Source organism: Rhinolophus ferrumequinum, chromosome 2 (assembly GCF_004115265.2).
Source record: "Rhinolophus ferrumequinum isolate MPI-CBG mRhiFer1 chromosome 2, mRhiFer1_v1.p, whole genome shotgun sequence".
NCBI classification, from domain to species: domain Eukaryota; kingdom Metazoa; phylum Chordata; class Mammalia; order Chiroptera; family Rhinolophidae; genus Rhinolophus; species Rhinolophus ferrumequinum.
The window spans coordinates 14,855,992-14,872,102 of record NC_046285.1 but is presented as its reverse complement, the minus strand read 5'-3'; the positions used below and the strand labels follow the sequence as shown (position 1 = coordinate 14,872,102).

The window sequence follows — 16,111 nt, the reverse complement described above, 5'->3', positions numbered from 1 at the left end:
ATGGGCAGAAGACATGAAGAGTCATATCTCTAAAGAAGACATACAGATGGCCAGCACACATATGAAAAGATGCTCAACATCATTAATCATTAGAGAAATGCAAATAAAAACTACAATGAGACACCACCTCACTCCTGTCAGAATGGCTATCATCAGTAAATCAACAAACAACAAGTGCTGGCAAGGATGTGAAGGAAAGGGAACTCTCGTGCACTGTTGGTGGGATTGCAGATTGGTGCAGCTGCTATGGAAAACAGTATGGAGTTATCTCAAAAAATTGAAAATGGAACTACCTTATGACCCAGCAATTCCACTCCTGGATATCTATCCAAAGAAACCAAAAACACTAATTTGAAAAAGAATATATGCACCCCTATGTTTATTGTAGCACTATTCACAATAGAATAGACATGGAAACAACAAAAATGCCCATCGATTGATGATTGGATAAAGAATCTATGGTACATGTATACAGTGGAGTATTACCTGGCTACAAAAAAGAATGAAATCTTACCATTTACAACCACATGGATAGACCTAGAGAATATTATGCTAAATGAAATATGTCAGATGGAGAAAGACAAATACCATATGATCTCACTTATATGTAGAATCAAAAGAACAGAATAAATAAACAAACAAAACAGAAATTGACTCAGAAGTACAGGGGGGGGGAAAACCAATGGTTGCTGGATGGGAGTGGGGGTGGGGGAGAAAATAAAGGGATTAGAAAAATAATTGCTTTGAAAAATGGTTGTTGACCCATTCCTTAACAATGAGATAGGAAGAGAAGTCTGATGAGACTAATTCAAAAGGTTGAGATGACATTTCCCCCACACCCACCCCTTTATGTTGTTTTTACTTATGAGACCTATAGTCACAACACTCATCTTTTAAACATAATGGGAAGCAAATGCAAAGGTGAATATTGGCATGTGGAAGGATGAAGAAACCTTAAGGACATTTCTGACTACAGAATGCACTAATCTTGAAGCCTCCTTACCTCAGGACTTTTTGTTTGGTTAAATAATACCCTTTTCTCATTGGTTAGTAATTTGGAGCTAAGTATCCTTGCTGATACACATATTTAAGGCAATGGACCATGAATTCTAAGCTGCAAATCTAGGAGAGGATTGATATGAAATGAAAGATAGGTTTTGGTGTCCTGGCACCAGGTTTAATGACAGCCAGAAAACTAGAAAAGCAGGCTCTTAGAGGTTTAATAATTTATCTTTTAGAGTTCAAACAACCTCCAGTTTATATCAAGGTTCATGCTTTGTGGACATGAGAGGACAAGCCTCCAATAGACTAGATATTAAGAGCATTATAAAGCTTTTTAGGATCTGGTCAAGATAGTGGAGTAGGTAAATGTTGTAGTAAACACAGTGGCCAGCTTTTGACCAGCCAGAGAATCATTTGTCCACATATGGGGATGACATACCCAAAGCACAAATTGTGCAGGCAACAGAGCCCTGCTAAAGTGGATCCTGCTCCATTGGGCCAGCCCCTGCACCACAGCTCCTCCAGTATAGTCACCGCCAGTCCTCACAACCAATCAGCCTGAGGATCAACCCACCCATTGACCTGCAAACAGCAACCAGGGCTCAACTACAACAGGAGAGCATGCACAGCTAACCTAAGGGACTCAATTGGAGTTCCTGGCTCAGATAGCCAGGGAGACTGCTCCACTGGGCCCCACAGGACACCTACTGTACAAAGCCACTCAGTTAAGACCCGGAAGCATAACAGCCCCGCCTAATACATAAAAACAAACACAGGGAGACAGCCAAATGGGGAGAAAAAGAAACATGTCCCAAATAAAAGAACAAAACAAAGCTCCAGAAAAAGAATGAAACAAATGGAGATTAAAAAAAAATCTCCCAGATGCAGAGTTCAAAACACTGGTTATAAGAATGCTCAACGAATGAACTCAAGGAGAATTTCAGCAAAGAGATAGGAAACATAAAAATGGCAATAGAAAACAAACAAACAAAAAAAGAACCAGTCAGAAATGAAGGATACAATAATGAAAATGAAGAATACATCAAAGCGAATCAACAGTAGAGTACATGAAGCAGAGGATCAAATTAGTGAGTTAGAAGATAAGATAGCAGAAAACACCCAATCAGAATAGCAAAAAGAAAAAAACAATCCAAAAATATGAGTATAATTTAAGGGGCCTCTGTGGTAACATCAAGCATACCGATATTCTCATCACAAGGTTACCAGAAGAAGAGAGACAGAGAATAAGGAATTGAAAACCTATTTGAAGAAATTATGATGACAGCAAACTTTTCTAACCTGGCAAAGGAAACAGACAAAGAAGCCCAGGAAGTGCACAGAATTCCAAACAAGATGAAACCTAAGAGGCCCACACCAAGACACATCATAATTAAAATGCCAAAGGTTAAAGACAAAGAGAGAATCTTAAAAACAGCAAGAGAAAAGCAATTAGTTACCTACAGGGGAACTCCCATAAGATACCTAGCTTATTTCTCAACAGAAATGTTGCAAGTCAGAAGGGATTGGCATGAAGTACTCAAAGTGATGAAACTCAAGGACCTACCATCAAGATTACTCTACCCAGCAAATCTGTCATTTATAATTGAAGGATACTTAAAGAGCTTCCCAGACAAGGGAAAGCTAAAGGAGTTTATCACCACCAAACCAGTATACAAGGAATCTTAGAGGGACTTCTTTAAGAGGGAAAGAAAAGAGGATCAAAAATATCAATAATAAATTGGCAATAACTACATATGTGTCAACAATTACTTTCAATGTAAATGGTCTAAATGCTCCAATCAAAATATATGGTGGCTGAATGGATAAGAAAATGAGACCTGTACACATGCTGACTACAAGAGACTCACTTCAGATTGAAAGATACACACAGACTAATGGTAAAGGATGGAAAAAAAATATTTCATGGAAAAAATAAAGCTGGGGTAGCAATACTTATACCAGAAAAAATAGACTTTAAAACAAAGCCTGTAACAAGAGACAAAGAAGGACACAGTTATCCCACTAAGATTATTTCTTATGAAACCCCAAAACACTGCTTTGAGGGGACGTGTGCATCCATATGTTCATTGCAGCATTGTTTACAGTGGCCAAGGTGTGGAGGCAGCCTGGGTGTCTATCAATGGATTGGATGAGTGGATAAAGAGTAAGTGATACACATATACAATTTAATATTGCTGGGCCATGGAACGGAATGGGTTCTTGCCATCCACTGCAGCATGGATGGACCTGGAGGGTATTGTGCCGAGTGAAGTAGGTCAGAGAGGAAAAGACAGATGCAATGTCATTTCCTTGTATGTGGAATCTAAAGAACAAAATAAACAAACAAAAAACAGAAATAAACTCAAAGATACAGAGAACATTTTGTTGGTTGCCAGATAGGAGAGGTGTTGTGGTGGGTCAAAAATAGGAAGGGACTAAGGAGCATAAATTGTTGTGACACAGTAGTCATGGGGATGTAGGGTACAGCATAAGGGATATTGTTATTTATATTATAATACTATGTATAGTATCAGATACCCATCTAGATTTTTTTGGGGTGATAGATGGGAGAGTGGTTGGGGTCAGAGTGAAAAAGTTGAAGGGATTAAGAAGTACAAATTGGTAGTTAGAAAATAGCCGTGTAGATATAAAATAAAGCATAGGGAATATAGTCAATAATAAGGTAATAACTGTATATAGTGTTAGGTGGGTACAAGAGAAATGGGGGGGATCACTTTGTAAATTATATAAATGTCTAAGCAACATCTGTACACCTGAAATTAATGCAAAATAATATTGAATGTCAACTGTAATTGAAAAATTTAAAAAGGGAGGTAAAGTAAAGGGCAGTAAGACGTCCAAATCTCCAGATATAAAACAAATAAGTCCTGGGGATGTAATGTACAGCATGGAGAATGTAGTCAATAATATTGTGACAGTGTGGTATGGTGTCAGATGGTTGCTGGACTTACAGTGATCACTTCTTTAGGTATATAAATGTTGAATAACTATTGTCTACACCTGAAACTAATATAATGTATGTTAGCGATATTTTAAAAACCTTAAAAGTATTAAAAAAAAGAAAAAAACACGAGGATTTTGCATGAGTCATCTATATAGATGTTATGCTAAAAGAAGATGTTGGTAGAATTCGGGAGCCTGTGGGGAGTATTTGTGGATTGAAGTGTCCAGGTCCTGATACATCAGAGGTGGTAGCTAAAGTGATGATGAAGGATAGCTAGTTGTATGTATGAATGGCTTGTACTGTATAAATAGGGGGGTGTTTTTTGTTGTTGAGAGTGTACGTCAATGAACTAAAGGTCTCAGTGAGTTTGAAAGCAAATGTTAGTACTCCTTCCTAGTATTGGAAAACTGAGTGAGTGAAAGTCTGCCAGTGTTCTCTCAGGTTAACCAGATGTTTGGTTTTTTTTTAAGACAAAAGAGGATGAAGAGTATGGAAGAGATTGAAAATAAAGGGTAGACCCTTTATAATTTCCCAAAGGATACAGTAAAAGCAGAAGGTGGGAAATTTTTGATACCACACCATGACACCTATCATTTCTATGTTAAAGGTGTTGTTTTTTAATGTTGATGTGAAATATGATCTGTGCCGCTCAAAATGTCAGTCACAAGTCACTCCAGAGAATGAGTCCATTGCTTCTTCATTCTAAGGTGCCGAGAGATGATGGAAAAGTATTCATTCTTATTCACTGAAAGATTAGTTCATAGTTGAACCCTAACTTCATTTGCAAATTTGAGCCAAAAGTTGAAGTCCAAAGTAATGCTTTTAAAATGAGAATGTTATTATCAGTATCTTAGCTTTAATTTCTCTCTTTATTTTCATCATTAAAAGTGTTAATCTTGCTCCTATTCATTCTAGCCCCCTGGAACACAAAACCAGTGATGACATGTTGAATTTGCCAAGGATCAGTCAACACTCATTAGAAATAAATTTCAGCACTTTATTTAGACTTACTAAATAGGTTTATTATTTTGGATGACAATACTGATCTTTCGTATCTTAGAATTTGGGCCAGCCCATATTATATTAGTGAAATGAGTCTATTCCTAATTATTTTTCTGTAAGTGGTAGAGGTATTCTTTTTAATATTAAAACTAGTTGTGACATTGTTAATATTTTATACTGGGAACTCTTGTCTGATACTCATTGTAATATATTTATTGATTGATGAAATTATAGAGTACCTTAGAGATTTTTTCTAATTCTTCAATTATTTTTTAATGTCTTATAAATTTAGGGTTTAGTTTTAGCGATGTCAGTTTTGCTAATTTGAATAAGAAGCCCTAACATTTTATAATTTTAGAACTAAATGCACTAAGGACTTGTTTTTTTAAACTAAAGCATAACCAAAAAATGGTAAACAATTAGGTAATTTGGAATTATCTCAAATTGTCATAGGACTGTGATAGGACTGTTTTCAGAAGAAATTAATGTGGTAAATGCTTCTTAAAAGCTAAGAAATATAATTGGACTCAGTGGGGGGCTGAATTTGTCTATCATAGATCTAAATATTTTATTTGGCAACATTGGATGCTCCAGGCCCCAAGAGTGACTGTTTGAAGTTTACTTTTCTAATTTGTTCTGAAATCAGTATGCGAGAATATTAGTAGATGAAAATCACACATAAGAATGTGTTAAATCACATTTTAACTCACAACACTGTGAATCAATAGACAAAAACCCCATCAAAGTGAGAGTAGTTATCGTTATTGTGTACCTTGGAAGGATACATCCCCTTTAATAAATCAGTAACATCTTGCTTCCAAAAATCACATGGGATTATTAAAAAAAAAAAATTCTGTAATAATACTTCATCTAAATAATTGGTACTTGGATTCGACTATGTTAAATATTGCTTTATCCATGTTCTAGTCCAAGGAGTCATTGAAATAGTTGACACTTTAATTTGAGTTAATATAGTTAAAATTTAAGTGTTAAGTCACATAAAGATTATAACATTACATACAAATAATCATATTACAACACACTTGAATTACTGATCTGTGCTTACAGGATTACAAATTAGTTTTTTATAGGTTACTTAATTAAACAATCAAACCAGCATGTTCAATAATTTAGGCCAGTGATTCTCAAAATGTGGTTACTTGTCTAGCAGAATCTGTGTCACCTGGGAGCATGTTAGGAATCAAATTCTTAGTTTCACCTAGAATCACTAGAGTGACTGAATGAAAAACCCCGAGCATTGGATCCCAGCCATCTGCATTTTTATCAAGCCATCTAGGTGATTCTGACCATAAGCTCAAGTTTGAGAGCCAATAGTTTAGGAGCTCCAGCCCTGGAATTACACAAATCTAAGTTCAAATCCTGTTTGTTCACTTTGTGACTTTGGGTTAGTTGCTTAACTTCTCTAAGACTTGAATCTCACATTTGTAAAAATGATAATACCTGCGTTATAAGGATATCATGAGGATAAAATTAAATGATAATATAAAATAATTTTTAAAATAGTATCAGGAAATAGTTCTTGAAAGTCACTGAAACTTGTTTTATAAAACACTTTCATAAAGTATTTTTCTAATATGTATTCCTCCTATTAAACTTTGTTGCATAAAATAAGTGGCCATAAAAATAACGTCCCTTTTGTAAAAAAGATGCACATCAGACTCACGGGACAGAAACTACTTTTGAAAAGAGGAAAAGGATAAGCAGTTATCCTTAATGATAAAAGCAAAAAAATAGAGAAAGCAGTAAGTAGTAAGTCATGGACCCAATTTTATATCTGGAAGTCTGGCTCTAGTTCTTGTGCTCTTATCTATTTCTCTCTGCTGATTTTATGTTTCTTTTGTGTGTGTTTTTTCCCCAAAAAAATAAATGTAGCTCACATTTATTTAATTTATGTTCTCTTGTTGGAATGAAAGTTTTTATAATGAGAACTGGCTGTTTTTATTGGCACTTAAAAAAAAATACTGACTCTGATTTTGATTTACTTGTTGAAAACCAACAGCCCTCTTTGGACTAGTGAACTGGTGAGCTAAGAAGGAAGCTGAATAATATCTGTGATTTGAAAAGGGCATTTATATACTCATTAGGATTTGAAAAACAAGATAAATGAATGCAGGTACACAGAGGATAAATACACACTGTTACATTACTCTGCTACAATGAAACCGTGAGGTGGACAGATGTGGAAGTTACTAGGGATAAGAAATTATTGGAATAATAAGAATCAGGTTTCTCTCAAGCCAGATTGTAAAACGGAAGGTACTAATAAATGAGAAATGATTTCCATAGTTATCTCCAAGTAAGGAGGAATTGAATCAAAGGCAGAATTTGTAGGGAGATTAGTCTAATTAGCAAGTACACAAGACAGGTCTGTATGAGGAGTAGAAGGAATAAGGAGACTGCTAAAATGATTAAGAAAATGTTATCCTAAAACTGATAGACACAGACAACAGTTTAGTGGTTACCAGAGGGTAAGCGGGGAACGGGGTGGTAGGTAGATGAGGGTAAGCGGGATCCAACACATGGGTGATGGAAGGAGAACTGACTCTGGGTGGTGAGCACACAATGTGATATATATAGATGATGTATTATAGAATTGTACGCTTGAAACCTATGTAACTTTACTAACAATTGTCACCCCAATAAACTTTAATAGAAAAAAAAGAAAAGAAAAAGTTATCAAATAAACCATCCACTGGTCAGTGTTTTGAAAGTTGTGAGGTAGTTAAAGGATAAAGGACAGCCAATCCATAAGGGAGTGTATTAACTTGAGGAGCTTAGGTAACAGAGGATGTCTATTTTACCAGTGGTTAAAGTCTTCACTGCATCGTTTTCCAAATTAAAAGGGAGTAAATAGAGAAATTAAAGAAAAAAAACAAAAACTTTGTTAATTGCTTTAAACAGTTTAAAAGAATGAGAAATATACTCATAAGTGGGAGTTTATCAGAATGTATTTATAACGTACCTCAAACACTTTATTATAGAATTGTAATCTTAGACTTTATATCTTTTCAACCTATGCAAAATCATTCCTTTTTCTAGGCAGTCAGACCCTGAACACAACTTAGCAAGTGGAGTTCAAGCTGTTAGGTTGGTGCAAAAGTAATTGCAGTTTAAAAAGTTAAAAATAATTGCAAAAACCACAATTACTTTTGCACCAACCTAATACATTTCAGACCCATTTGTCGTCTTTGCTGAGTGAACTTGGGCAGTGAATAACCTACGCAACTGTACGTGGTGGTCCTGCCTTAGTAATTGCTGAAGTATTATAGAATGGGAAGGAAATTTAGTAATCATCTAGATGAATATGTGCACATTATAAATGAGAAAATCAAGCCAAGGACAAGAAAAACTTTTCTAAGTTATTGGATAAGTAATCCTTATAATTTTGAGTGGCTAATGGCATCCAGAATTGTTCTACAAGGAAGTAAGGCATAAAGATACTTTACTATTCAGGACCAATTGTAACCTATATAAAATAAGTTTTATAAGATTTTTTTGCTACTATTCTTTGTTAAAATACAATATATATTTATTATATTCCCTTTACCACAAGAACTTTAACCTTTTTTTCCAATTCACTTTTAAGTCGATTGTTAAAAGTTTCCAAATTAATTTTATGTATTGTTATTATCATTTATAAATTCACAGGTGTATAGTAATCATGCCTTGTATAATTAGACTGTATTGTGGGGTTTTTTTTTAGATCATAAAGCTAAACATTTTGAACCAGAAATTGAGCAGATGCCTGTCTGAACTTAAGGCCTGAGCTCCTAGTCGTTTGTCTCTACTGGCTCCTTAGGTGTTTGGTAATAAAAATAACATGGCTAACATTTATTAAGTGTTTTAGAATGTGTCAGCAATGATATTTGGGTTTTATATGGGCAATCTCATTTAGTTATAGCAATTTATAATCACTATGATTATCCTCTTTCTATAATAAGGAAAGTGAGACTGAGTAGTAAGTGGGTTGTCTGACCTCGAATCCACTCTCAAACTCAGCTAACCTAACTACGACACTTAATCTCTATATGACTGATTATTAATGTGTTGGTTCCAATTCTTATACACTAATAATGCTTACATATGCTAGCATTTTAAAAGAAGTATAAACCTTTTATTTAAAATGTCTTTCAAAAGGTAAAGGAATTAAGAAGTACAAATTGGTAGGTACAAAATAGTCACTGAGATGTAAAGTACAGCATAGGGGATATAGTCAATAATATTGTGATAACTATGTATAGTGCCAGGTGGGTACCAGACTAATCGGGGCGTTCACTTCATAAATTATATAAATGTCTAAACACTGTGCTGTGCATATGAAACTAATATAAAATAATATTGAATGTCAATTAGAATTGGGGAAAAAGGGAAAATTTAAAAAAAGCAAATACAATACTTTTCTGCATTTAAAAAAAAATAACAAAATAAAATGTCTTTCTTTTTGATTAATTAGGTACCATTCCCTAGCAATCACTCTTGTTTTTGATGCTTAAAAACCTTGAGTTAGTTCAAAGCCACTTAGTATTTCATAGAGTCATAATAATGTTTTATATTTCTGAAGTTTCACTACATTTAAATAATGAGGAGCAATATTTTATTCATAATGACTTTCTGTTTTTTGGACAGCAAACTGTAATTCTAAATGATTTAGTCTGGGACCAGATATCCTGGTTCACCATGAGAGAAATCAGTTTGGTGTGATCTAAGGAGTGAAATCTTAGCAGGTAGGATTTATATCAGTGGTTCAGTTGGTAACTAGTTGCGTGATCTAAGGTGAGGCATTTTACTTATATGGATCTGTTTTTCCATCTGTAAAGTAGTGAATTTATTCTAGCACTGTTACTTCATTAAACCTGAATTTTGTTCTGCCGTTAGAATATCATAAAATGCAGTAGAGCCTAAGCATGTAATAGATATAATTTAATTTTGGATTAAGGTAACATTTTAGAATCTTGAATTTCATTAGGATTACTATTATGAAAATAATTATCATTGTATAGTAGATGTTTAGAGTTGTGCTTAACAGTGAATTCCTGTTAAGAGAAAGAAAACAGATTTGCTTTTGTTTATCTGTTGTAGGAATGGCTATTTTTCTTTTGATTTTCATTGTAACAAACAACATTCATTCTTAAAATAAATTTACTTCATTTATTTACTTAGAAATTATTTTTTATTGTTATTTTCGGTGTCTCGCACATAGTAGGCAATCAATGCATATTTATTGAAAGACTGAATGCATTTATTCAGTATGCATATAAAGCCATTGTGGTATACTTAACTCTGTTACAAATATTGGGACAATACGAAGATGGATAAGTTAATTTTAGTCTTTGAGGATCTCATATTTAATAGGAAGTAACAAATGTAGGATAATAATTGTTGTATAATGTGATAAACACTTTTGTAGACAGTGTTTATTATTAATACTGCCTAGAGGAATCCTGGAACATTTGAGAGAAGAGCTCTGTTTTATTTCTTTTGTAAATTACATTGAGGTTTACCAGGTGGAAAAGAAGGAAAACACTGTTGTAAACCGAGGAAAGCAAGTGTGCACAGGAACATGGCATATTTATATAATAGAGAAAATATTGCAGCATTGAATCTGGTGATGGAAGAGTGAAAAGTGAGGCTGAGGAGTGAGAAATAGAGCTTAAAGAGACACTGTGAGGGTGCTTGTGAGCCATATTAAGTATTTCTACTTTTGTTTGTAATATAGGTTACTTAGTGAAACAATCAACTTGGAGTTAAACAAGGCAACTTGGAGTCAATAAAGATTTTAAAGCAAGGGAGTTACAGATCATATTTGATGTTTCAGAGAATATCTACAGTAGAATAATAACTTAGCCCAGCACGAATGGGAGGCTGGGTGAAAGGAGACCCCTTTGCAGACAGTTGAATTGAGTGATGGAGAGCTACAGAGTTTACAGCAAACATTTTTAAACTTTTTAGTTTTTACATGCCTCTTTAGTAAAACATGTGCAAGTACATTACAGCTTTTGTAAATTCATTTACTGTGTATTACCGTATAAAAATGTTAATTCTATATGTTTTAAAATATCATATGATATTGTATTTAAAAGTTTAAGATTAACGATGCATTTCATTAGAATTCTTAAATATCCCATATCTGTGAATTGTTTTATGGAACACTGGAATGTTGCTTACTCATTGCAGGTATTGTTCGTTTAGACAGGTGGTTCTGAAAGTTGGCTGTATATTGGAAATACCAGACTGCATCCTAGAACAATTACAACTGAATCCCTGGGTGTGGGACCCAGACGTCTGAATTTTGCTATTTCCCCAGGGCATTCCAGTGTGCAGCAAGGATAAGAACCACTTAAGGGGATTAGAAAAGTGATTTAACCCTGAGTACAGAGAAAATAGGGGAAATGAGTGGTATGTTATATTGGAATCAAGTAGAAAACTCTAAATCCATCCATTGCTTCACCTTGCTAGATATTTTATGTATCCACTTAGGGTTTTATTTTATGTGTTGAGTCCACTTAGATTGAATTATATCATAGAGTTAATCTAGACAAACAAATTGGCTAAGATCTGATTTAATATGTGAATTTGGGATTGGAGAAAAGATGACTGGTTTGGGAGAACAGTTTTGAGACAAATGTGACTGTTTAAATATGGGACTGATATAGAGTGAGGATTCCAGGTTGACTCTAGAATTTCTTGGTGGACTCATATACCAAGATAGGAAATACACAAGGAATAAAAGTGGTTATTGTTTTTTATTTTTAAGAGAGTGTTATTGGTGAAGTCCATGTGTGAGGCATCCAAGTGGTTCTATATGAAGGAAATGGGAGCTAGCGTTATAGAAACTGGAACCTCCAACGTAAGGATGGCAGAGAACATCATATGATTGAATACTATCGTTCAGTCAGGCAGAGTATTTAGCATTTCAAAAAATGTAAAAAAAAAGGAGAGAACTTAAAAATCACCGATCACAATGACAACATATGGAGAAAAACCAGCAAAGACCAAAAAGGAGCAGTTGGCAACATTGAAAGAGAAGCAGTAGAAATGTGTTGTGGACACAGTAAGAATCGAGTGCCAAGAGAAAGATGTGGTCAACAAAAACAAAACCCATAAAACAGTAAAGGAGGATGGAATCTGAAAATAGGCTTTCTAATCTGGGCAATTAATAGATTTTAAAAAACTAAATTGATAAGAGTTTCAATAGGATGAGGACGAAGAAGGTAAGGCAATGTGTGGCAACCTGAAAAATGTTTGGTGGTCAAGTAAGCAGTAAGATATGCAAGTGACTTCAGGAAAAGTTTGAGGGGATGTTTTTTATGTAATGGAGAGATACAGGTATACATGTATATGGAGTGGAAAATTTAGAAAATAAGAAAGACTAAAATGGCACCATGGAAAATTAAACTTGTTCTGAGCCCAGATAATTTTTTACAGTTAGTATTTTTTTTTTCATCAGGTAAGGAATTTTACATTTTGGAAACTGTATCATTTTATTATGCTGCTCTAACATGCGACGTTGGCTTTCAATCTCTGTTAATGATAAGTTAGTAATACACATGAAAATAAATGTTTTTATGGAAAGTAAACAAAGTTCTTATTTTGATTTTTGTTTTCAATTGTTGTTAAAAAGAAATAATCACTAAAGAGGATTAGGTAACATGTTCCAACAGCAGTTAATTCCATGGGGCCATTTCTTTTTTGGTTATAACCATTCTATGGGACTTTCAACTACAAAGAAATAGAAATAATGTTGGCTAAATTATATGTATCCATTTAAATAATAATAGTGGTAATAAAAATAATGTGGTACCAGATGACATTTGTTGTACATAAGCACTGGGGAAAATTGTGAGCAGACGAAGTATGTCCTCATAGGCCTTCCAGTGACTCTGTTTCATTGTCTTTTGACCCTCATTTAAAAATCCCCCTCAAACTGCCATTGCTGTTCACTTTCTCCTGGAACTTCCCTTCTCCTCCTCAGAAGTTAATGTTCATGAATGGAATCAATTAGAATAGTGTATTTATATTAAGAGATTGTTGCTGTCTTAATGAATAGCCCAAAGTGTCTACACAGTTTATATTCTAATTGGATTAGCACATGTCAGCAGCTTGGTACTCAGCTTTGCATAATCGGGAAACAAATGTTACTCTCCACCTAAGAATAGTCCACCTCTCACGGTCCAGATCAGTCTAACCAAACTCCCAATGGAATTAATAATAATAGAAATTATCCAAGAAATGGATAATCCATTATTATTTATTAAACAGAACATGCACCTATATTAATATTAGTCATAATAGCCAATATCTCGAGCTACTATTCAGTGTACTAGACACTGTTCTAAGTGTGTTACACATTGAAATTTATTTAATCCTCACAATTCTCTGATAGAGTTTTTATTGCCAGTCCCTATTTTATTATCCTTCTTTTATATATGAGGAAATTTAAGCCAAAACAGTTCAGCCACTTGTCCAAAGACATATACTAAGTAAGTGGCAGAGTCAAGTTTTGTGTCCAGGCAGTCAGGCTCCAGAATCTCTTGTCTTAAACACTGTACTGTCCTGATTTATACATTTTAATTTAACATAACTAAATTTGTAGGAAAAATACCACGTCAGCAGGTGAGTATATTTTTTTTGCCAGTAATAACCAAGGTTTACTTGTTGTCTATAGAATCATGTTTAAAAACCACCAGGCTTAATTTCTCATTGAAACTCTATTAAAGGATTTCTTCACATGGAGGAATTGCCTTATGGGGAGAGGCGAGGTTCATGCATTAGTCATTCATCGAACAAGACGTGTGAAATTAGATGTGAGGGAAAAGTGACAAAACATAAATAGATATAACATGCTATAATGTAGTATAATGTAATATGTAACTATAGGATAAGATTCTGACTCATAAGTGTGCTTTAAATTCCCAAGGGTAGAATAACACCTAAATGGAAAGCTAACAGGATTGCAGTTACTCCCTCAGTCCTGTGAAGTAAGATACTAAGTTCTTAAAAAAAAAAAAAAAAAAAAAAAGCAGGAGTAGAAGAAGAAGAAGCTAAGTTCTCAGTCCCTGAGAGCTGTTGGAGCTGTCTGTCACAGAAACTGGCAACAGCATAGCAAAGGCAGCTGAGAAAAAAAAACACACTGTAAACTCGACCAAAAATGGTTCCCAGACAATAATTCTGCAGTAAACAACAGAGAAGAACTGGGGCCAGAATACTAAAAAATAGTGAAGTAGCATGAAAGAACACCAAAGAAAATAAGGCAAGCTTATTAGAAAAGTTCTGAACTCTCCAAATCTGGGCTAGTTTATATTTTGTTCTCAGGAAGTTGAACAATCTTTACACATATTTAAAGGCAGGTGCCATTGCTCTTTTTTCTGTAACTTTGCTTCTTTGTACAGAGTAATGACTACATCATTGGATGTGAGTGGAGTTCTAATTCAAAGAAATAACTACAACCCTCTACTGCATGATTTAATAGTCTCACCTCTCGTTTTAGTTTAATTATTTACTTCTATGAAATATGAAGGGGTATATTTAATAGAAAAGTATTAAAAAAAAAGCAAAATGTATTATAAAAATAGAATTCAGTGTGGAAAATAATGTTTGCTTTCCCTCGTTTTATTTGGTCATCTGAAAATGAACATCTGCACCTTCATACTTGCTGCAATTTTCTACCCTAGCAACCGTGTTTCCCCGAAAATAAGACCGGGTCTTACATTAATTTTTGCTCCAAAAAACACATTAGGGCTTATGCTCAGGGAATGTCATCCTGAAAAATCATGCCAGGGCTTATTTTCCGGTTAGATCTTATTTTTGGGGAAACACAGAATTACTCACATGAGCTAGTGGGATATAATTGTCAAAGATTTGTGTTCATTTGGATAGTTTAGTGGAAAAACTCCTATTAGGTCAAGCTGGCTAAAAGATAGAATTTTATTGGATGTTTTACCAGTTAATCAGCTTTGTTTTATGATGGGAACACAGTGGTATCCTATACAAAGGGATACGTACACATAATGTATTTCTTCAATGGGTGATATATAAGAATGATACATAAGAATACTAAATGCAGGAAAATTGGAAAGCATCCGCTCTTTGGTTGGTTAAAAATGTAAATAAAATTTGTTTAATAATTTGCCTTAAAGAGTATTTTTAAATTACCAGTGGATATTGACTACATATATATTTGGCTGAAGTTTATTAAATACATAATACATTTTCATGTCATTCATGTTTAGTAAATAGAAGTATATTTCTGAATGTTTTTACCTATGTGGAGTGAATAGAGTCACTTCAGGGATTACTGCTGATAACTGTTGATGTTTTTAAAATTTGTTGAGCAAGGGACAGATTTTGAACTGTGTATCCCTTTTTCTATTTGTTTTATAAAAACTAATGTTTATCAGGATATAGAAGTTAAAGTGAGCTTCCTTTGATACTTTCACGTGATACATTTTAATTTTCTATTAAAGAATGTTTAAACAATAGAAGTGATTTTTTCCGGTCAAGATGGTAGAGTAGGTAAACACTGTGATTACCTCTTCTCACAATCACATCAAAATTACAACTGAACTACAGAACAATCCTCATTGAGAATCTCGTGAAGTCTAGTCTGACTGAAGCCCTACAACTAAGGATATAAGAAGAGGCCACCTCAAGACTGGTAGGAGGGGCAGAGATACAGAATGGGCTGGTCCCACAACTGCGTGTGACCATTAAAAGTTGAGAGGTATATCTCTGCTGAATAGCTTCCACCCCCAGAGGAGCGAGAGGTCCCAGCCCCACACCATGCTCCCCAGCCCAGGGTTCCAGTGCCCAAGAAAGAAGTCCCCATAACTTATGGCTGTGAAAACCACTGGAGATTATGGCTAACTGAGAAAAGAGGTAGCTAGAATCTCAGCCGTTCCTCTTAAAGGACCTGTGCATATATTTATTTGCTGACAAACTCACTCACTTTGAATCCAGTACTGGAGCAGCAGCTTGAAAGGCGCCAGGGACCTCCAGGGAGGAATTGAATCTTCTCGCTGCCGGGCAAGAACTAGAGGGATAGCTTTCTTACAGACAGAAGTGCTGACAGAATCCATTGTTGTTTTTGTTGTTGTTAAGCTGTCATCCCTCCAGCATGCAGAC

The 16,111-nt window shown here is 34.6% G+C and overlaps 1 protein-coding gene across 1 annotated transcript in view; it reads left to right on the top strand.

Moving 5' to 3' along the window:
* ROBO1 (roundabout guidance receptor 1) overlaps window positions 1-16,111 on the top strand; it is a 1,107,232-nt gene that overhangs the window by 930,317 nt on the left and 160,804 nt on the right. The window lies entirely within an intron of this gene.